We start from the raw sequence: 7,770 nt of genomic DNA, 5'->3' as shown, positions 1-7,770 counted from the left end.
GACAATGCTCTGTATTTATTTATTTAAATACACTGTAGATTTCTGCTGTAGATAAATCTTTCTAGGGGGACAAATAAAAAGCAACAAGAGACTTCAGCCAATTAATTGGCTTTAGCAGCCTGGACATCATTCAGCACCTTGTAGTTTCTTACTTTTGTTTACAGGGAACACACAAAGTATATTTCTGTGTACCTGCTTCTCCATGGTCCCAAACTAATTGGGCCACTGTCTCACAAATTGCCTAATTGGCTGAACATTCCTAGCCTTCTGATTTTAATCAGGGACACATGGTGCATATCAATAGCCCGCTTCATTACGCCTGAAGAAGATACAGGCTACCGTCCATTTTCAATTAAATTGTATTTAAAAAGAACAGCAACTTGACCTTTTGGAATACTGTGTAATAGGATTAAAAACTTAAGCAGCTTTTTTCTTCCCCCCCCCCCCCCCCCCCCCTGGAATAACTAAATAACAAATAGAAATAAGCACCCCTTGTTGCAGTGGATCACCACGGAGTAGCTTTGACACAGTGTTGGATCCATTAGCTACATCTTGTGATGATAATAACATCTGAAAAAAAGAATCAATTGCAAAAGAGTACAGAGTTGAGCATCTCTACAGCCTTGGAGCTTCCTGTTAAAATCTTTTTTGTAGAAGGACCTAGAAGCCATAAATAAAGAGTGGGCATGACCAAATTGCCTAACATGAGATGGCTTCAATCACAAAAGGCTCATCCTTTAAACTGACAACTGTAGGCAAGAGAAAAATATCAGTAGTTCTGGAAAGGCTAAGAGAAAATCATGCCCCTCTAGTACTTGCCAAACATGTTGAAATTCAGTCTTGTCTCTTAAGTTGATGCACTGTGTTGAACAGCTGATTGACTAAAGCACAATCTTCTTTGTATCAATAAAAATCTGTAATTCATATGCCCCAATGCTCACAAACAATACTTTTCTCCATATTGAATGTCATTGTGGCTTGTGTACGTGAAAAGTGACAAAGTGCTATCACATTTTTAGAGCTCAGGAACAGTCCCACACACAATGTACTTTTTCATCACCAAAGGAGATGAAAGCATAAAACAAAACCAAACATGACAATAAAACTCTGAAAATAGGATAAAAATATTCAATAAGAACAATAGCCTTAACAAAGAATACACATCATCTCTCTAGACTGAGGTCAGAGGTGATTTTAGTTTGTGTAATTTTATTATTACAGACTTTAAAGGTCATTGACCTACAGCAATACAACTATTCTTTCACCTACAAGAGTAAACAATCACCTAACACTCTCCAGCTAGTAATTCATCTAGCAGAGGCAAGAAAACTACCCTTAATTCAGGTATGTTTTTGTGTTTATTGACAGATTCTTCAAGAAAAGACAAGCCTTTCTTTCTTGAAGTATATTTTCTTCAGTCCCCCACATGTAGCCAAGGGCCACTAAAGAAAAAGGGAACATAATGAAACCTTTCAGAAAATAAGTGTACAATGTGGATCCTAAACGATATTTATAGAGGAACCTTCAGGGCCCAGGGTGATCAGAAGCCTAACTTTAAATATTCCAGCTTGGGTGTTTGCAAGTATCATTTTAGCTTTTCATTGCTGACAGAGGGATACTTGGACTCTTTTGGCTAAAGTTAGACTTTGTGGATGCTAATTCTTCTGTCCCAAATACCTGTGTGTTTTTTTTCCAAGCTTAGACCAAAAATATCTGTGAATAGTTCAGGCAGACTGCTAAAGGCATTAGGTATAAGAGAAGCAAGAAAGTTTTTCTTTGCTGCTGTTCTAAGATACTCTTTCATGAGCAACTACACAGACATACCCGGCCAGTTGATGCTAATTACATCCAGGCTAGACAGAAGATGCAATTTTTAAGTGAAGGCAATTAGACTTACCAGATAATATAATGAGTTTGTCACTGGAAGTCTTGAAACCAAATCTTTCTAAAAGCTATGTTTCCTGTCTCAAGAAGAATTTATGCTGGGATTATGGAGTAGGATTCTCTGGTCTGGCTTGTACAAGAGGTCAGATGAGCCAATCCTGATGGTCTGTTCTAGCCTCTAAGCCAGTGAATAAAGAAACTGCAAATATTTCCATGATTAACCAGAAAAAGAGGTTGATTATGTTAAAGAAAAAGAATAAACACTCTAACCCTGGCAGAGTTCAAGTCTAGGTTGGACAGGTTCTTCGGCAACCTGGTCTAGCAGGAGATGTCTCTGACCATGGCAGGGAGGGTGGAACTGAATGACCTTTAAAGGTCCCTTCCAACTCAAACATATTATCTGATTCTATGACTCTAAAACGAATGAAGAAATTTGGGCTTGCCTACTAACATTCAGAAGTGGGACAGAAATAATCATCTGAAGTAATAATCACTGTGAATTACTTAAAAAGCAGAAGAAAATTATAAACATCAGCAGAAAAGTTCTACCAATGCTTGGCCACCTTCTTCACCCCCATGCAGGGCATTATTTTCTGTATTTTATTGGTTTGGCCAATTTGTCCTAAAGGTCACAAAGTAAGTTTATCTTGCCATCTTCATAAGGCTATTGTACAGATTTATATAGGACGAGACTATTAACAGATTTCATTATAAGGGCCATTTCTCTTACATCAGGTCATGTTTGAGTACTCATGACTTCTGCTGAGTGACTTATTGTGACAGAAATAGGTGTAGGAATACACCATGTGTGGCAGAGTGTAGGAAAATATTTCAGGAAGTACCATCAGAATCATCTTTAACCATTTTCACATATTTTAAGTGTTAGAAAACTGACACTCAAAGACTCAAAGAAGTATTAATCTAATTCTTCTTCAATACTTAAGGATAAGACATCAAAGCCAAGTATGTGATTTGGAATGTAGTGCTTCAATTAGAACAACTGACTATGGTGTAACTCGAGAAAGGAATTTACCCACATACAAAAGTGCACCAGACTTGGGTGACTGGCTCCACATGTTTTATCTATACATACAAATTAAAAGATGTGTAAGATTAAATAGAGTCTTACCTAAGAACCTAATTGCAAAATTTACATTTCCCTCCCCCACCCCAAAATAAACCTATACTCAGCTGGGAAAACTTCATCACATCATAGTTTGTATCATCACTGCCTGCCCTTTGTCAGAGGCATTGACTGCAGATCATCACAAGGAATTCCTCTTCTCCTTTGAGTACTTGAGGATACAAGCTCCCAGAATTACTCCAGTAGTTTGGAAAGGTGATAATTGCAAGTTTGGTTTACAAGCAGTGCAAAGGACTTGCTACTTTCCTTGGCTTCCTTACCTTCTCGCCAATGCAAGAACCTTGAAACTGTCAGATTTGTTTCAGTTCCCCTTAGACAAGTTTAAAAATAAAAGCAATAAAACTTATTCTTGCAAAACAAAAGACTGTTCCAGATTATGAAGATGAAAACACACTTTAAAAAGTAAAGCATAAAATAAATGAACTGACATTTAAGACATACCTGACATGAATGCTCTTTCTTTCTCTAAATACATTCAGCAGAAGTATACCAGCTTCTTAAGAAAAGGTAAAGACAAGGGTCTCAGCATTTGCAGGCCCATATCAAGCATTTGCAGGCCCATCAGAAATAGTGTCTGATCTACAGACTGAAAACACCACTCAGAAGAATTGTCTTTCAGAAGGGGACCTCTTTGAGCCTTTATTTGGAAATAGAAGCTAAAAGGGCAGCAGCTCAGTAGTATTCATTCTCTGAAACATTTTCACTTCCAGTTGACCTCAAAGGTTAGTTGGAAGCTAGCAATCAATCCTTCATAAATATGCCTTTCTAACTTTAAACATTATTTCAGTTTTTCTTGGAGACCATTCCCGGCATACTAGTAATACCAATGAGAGAGCTGGCCCTTAGAAATCTTCCTTTTCTATTTTTTGGGGGTGTTCACCTGTCTCCAAATTCAGGTAATACCCAGACTCCACAAATTACTTACATATTAATGCATATATACTTGAAGTATGCTAAGTGATGTATAAAGTACTCAAACATACATTTGCAATGGTGCCCATCACCATTCTCACGCTTAAACTCTCAGTCTGTGTAAACCAAGTATTCCTCTCCCTTTAAATGTTAAATCCACCAGTCTCAAAGTACTCCTAGCAGGTTAATCTTCTGAGAGAACACAGTGAAGCTTCCATTTTTTTTTCATAAGACCCAACAGTGGTAGCTCTTATTCACCTAAGAGCCACAGAAAGCACACTCAACAGTCTCATCTGCTTTGGGGATTCAAAACCCAAACACTTCTCTGGAGAATCTTCTAAGCACCCTGCAGGGCTTTACAGGAAAGATTTACCTGACCAGCTAAGAATGAGAGCATGAATCAATAACCTATTGAGTTGAGAGTCCTGCTCCTATGTCTGGGTCCTTGTAAAGAAGAACATATACAGAAATATACAGAAACTTTCTTAAGGAAGAAAAGAAAAATAAGATCCACCCTTCCCAGCTAGATATTCGAATCAGTATTAGTGAGTCACACACTCTCAGACTTTCACCATTTACAGTTTAAGCTCTCCTTTACTTCAGTTTGAAATGGCAGGATAATCTCATCACAGCTCTCAGTTTCTGTGCTGCAATTTGTTTTTCTGAAAAGCAGAATAATATTCACAGCAGTGTTGGGAGGACTCACTGGTCAACACCTGCAAACATAGCTAAAGGGGTAAATCCACTTTCTAATCAATAGGACTTTGATGACTGTTAAACATGATCAACTCTGTTCCCCCCTCAGGTGTGTCTGCAAACCAGATTTTCAGCAAATAAAGCATGTCAAATTTATTATAGAACAGTATTGCCCCCGTGTGGCCAAGGACTATTCTGAAGAAACAACTCTTAGGAGGGTTCCTCTTTATTTGTTTGTATCTCATGCACGACCTCAGATATTCTAGGCAATCTTTTGGAAAGGAACCCCTCCAAAACCTATATCCAAAGCTGGGTTTATGGCATAGTAGCTGAACAGATGTGATGCCAGTCCCTGTGGTTCCTTAAATTTCTTCTGATGATGTTACAGCAGAAATCATGATTATCTACGCTCATTTTCAGTGGTCATGTTTAACAGTGACAGCATTTCTTTCTGTGCACTCTCAATTAATCAGGCCTCTTCTACTTTAGATTTACATTTTTTTTATTAATCCAAGAGTAGAACCATATCCTGTCTGCTCGCAGACTAAAAGACAACTTTCTGTCCCTTCACTGGGAGCAGGCCTGATCCTTTCATACCTCTAACCAAAATCCACGTAAGTAAACAGATTCTCTCTGACTTGAATGCACTTTGGATCAAGTCCTTAGTCATTTAGTCAGACATAATGCAAGTCTGCAGAGACACACAGAATCATAAACAGTCTGTGGTGGAGGTCAGGGACTGACATGAAGCCCTCCATAGCAAAACCTTAAGTCCTCAGCACACGGAATTGATGCGCAAAGCAGAAGAGAATGTCCCACCTCTGAATATATAAAGTACTCTCTGAAATTCCCATAACTTAGCCAAACAGTATGGCTTAACCAATTACAACTTCTTCATGGGTAAAAAATGGGTAAAAAACCTGGAGATAATAAAAACGTCTTAAATATTGGATCAGAGACACACCTGAGAGAAAACTGTTGCAATAAAGGATTTATATATATAAATAACAGGATGAATGTAGCTTGAAGCAGTCTAAATTCTTCACCATTATGTCAAAATTGCAGTTGAAAATCTGGTTACAGTTTCTGTGAAGATTAATTGCACTTGACATATTCCACAGAATGTGCTTGACCCAATCTATTCTACCTGCCAACAGTCAGTTAATATGACTCAGCTTTTCTGTCCAGCTGTCAAGGGTGGAGAAAAAAGGGTAAGCACCTCTATCATTTGTTTATGATTGCCAGCTATGCAGTGCTAGACTTACCTCTTCCTTCCCACAGATAGTCTTTTTCTGATAGACACTTCCAGAGTTGCCACAAATTTAAGCAGAGAATTAAGTTATTATGGTGATAGAATTTTAAACTTTGAATCAGGTCTATGCATGTCCAACCCTTATGGTACTTCTGAGGCATGGAACAGAAATACCATGTGACCAATATCCCTGATACAGTAAAAGAAGAATCTTATCACTAACTCTAATTGAAAAAAAAAACAAACAAACATGGCAAAGACCCATTTTCTAGAGCTGATTTACATAATTTTTAGGGTGCAACAATCGGGAGAAAGTCCCCTGTGAACTTTAGTAGGTCTGAATCAAATCCAAGATAACATGTAGCTTTAATCGAGTTTGACTTCAATTAATACGCATTTCTGTATTTCCTATGCCAGAATTTCTATATTATCCATTCAAGTTGGAGAAACCACTTGCAAATAATCCACACAGACAGAGAACATTAAGGAATGCATCTACTCAAAAGCATTTTAAACTGTTTCTGGAAAACATACATCCCAAAACAGAGGATGAACAGGAATCCTGGGCCACAGCTAACTTACTCAGCCATAGCCACATTTTTTCAATGCACTGGGATGCATTAAATGCACACTCCATAATATGTTTTTTTTCTGATTAAAATAAAATCAACTTCACTTTCAGATAAGTATTGACAGCAAATTTTCCTTGTTGCACAATATTTCCTTCTGATCAATGAACTTTAATGATTATCTCAAGAGAAACAGCACCTGCCTAGCACTAGGTTCCAGAAGAGTCTATAGAATGTGATGCAAAGTGAGGGCTACATACCCTGGGTACATATAGAAGGCAGTCAGGGTAATGCATAATTCTCATTCTCCTGAAAATATCTGAAAAGGATTTTTTTCCTAAGCTTCCTTTCCAAGAACATTTTGTGCAGACCAAGCATATAGAACTGCAGCCTGGAAGGAAGGAGAATATTTGAAAAGGTTTTGTCAACAACATGACAAAAAATACTGCTCACTTGTTCATTAATTGTGTGTAATAAATGTTTATAGATACTTGCCAGTTAGGACAACACTAAAGAAATTAGGCTTGCTATAATTTAATTGAGCAGATGACCAGTGTCTTTTAAATGGAAGTATAAAAACAACAGCCTTTTTCCCACTAAAGCTCCATTGCTGTCTTCAGCAAGAATGTTAACTGGCTACATATTTCAGCAACATGTCCTTTAGCATAAGTGAAGATAGGTAGTAGATAGATAGATAGATAGGTAGGTATAGATAATTTGGATTTCTTCTGGGAACCCTGAAGACATCCTCCATTTCCTCTTGTGTACCTTCTTCCTAACCCTGTGTCAGCAAACAGGCACATATGGATCTTGCTACTCACTCCCAAGTGCAGCAGATTTCTGATTGTTCACTTTATTTTTACATCTTTTCTGATCGAGGTTGTTTGAGTTTTTTTGGATGCTATATAGGAAAAACAAATCGAAATGATTAAGTGGCTTGCATTTAGAATTTCATTTATTTATATTTTTGGCTGGTAGATTTGTCATCTCTAATGCTCAATATTAGTTATGTTAAATTTAACATTATACAGAATATTTTCATTTAACCACTATTCCCCAGAAAACAATTTTCTTGAAAATTACACTGATTTCTTTTCTTGTTGGTAGTCAACCTTGCAGAAGCAACAGAATCCAACTGCAACAACCAGGTACAACAGCAGGATGCCACATCTAGTGCAGATGTGTTCTCGCTTTTTGATCCAGACTATAGAAAAGAAAGTATCATACCACCCATAGCTCACACTCACCATTTATCTTATAAGCTCAGTACTTCTTCCTCTGTTGTATAACTCTTTTTCACAGCACGTCTCTAC

Source organism: Melopsittacus undulatus, chromosome 7 (assembly GCF_012275295.1).
Source record: "Melopsittacus undulatus isolate bMelUnd1 chromosome 7, bMelUnd1.mat.Z, whole genome shotgun sequence".
NCBI classification, from domain to species: Eukaryota; Metazoa; Chordata; class Aves; order Psittaciformes; family Psittaculidae; genus Melopsittacus; species Melopsittacus undulatus.
This window is presented reverse-complemented; position numbering follows the sequence as displayed.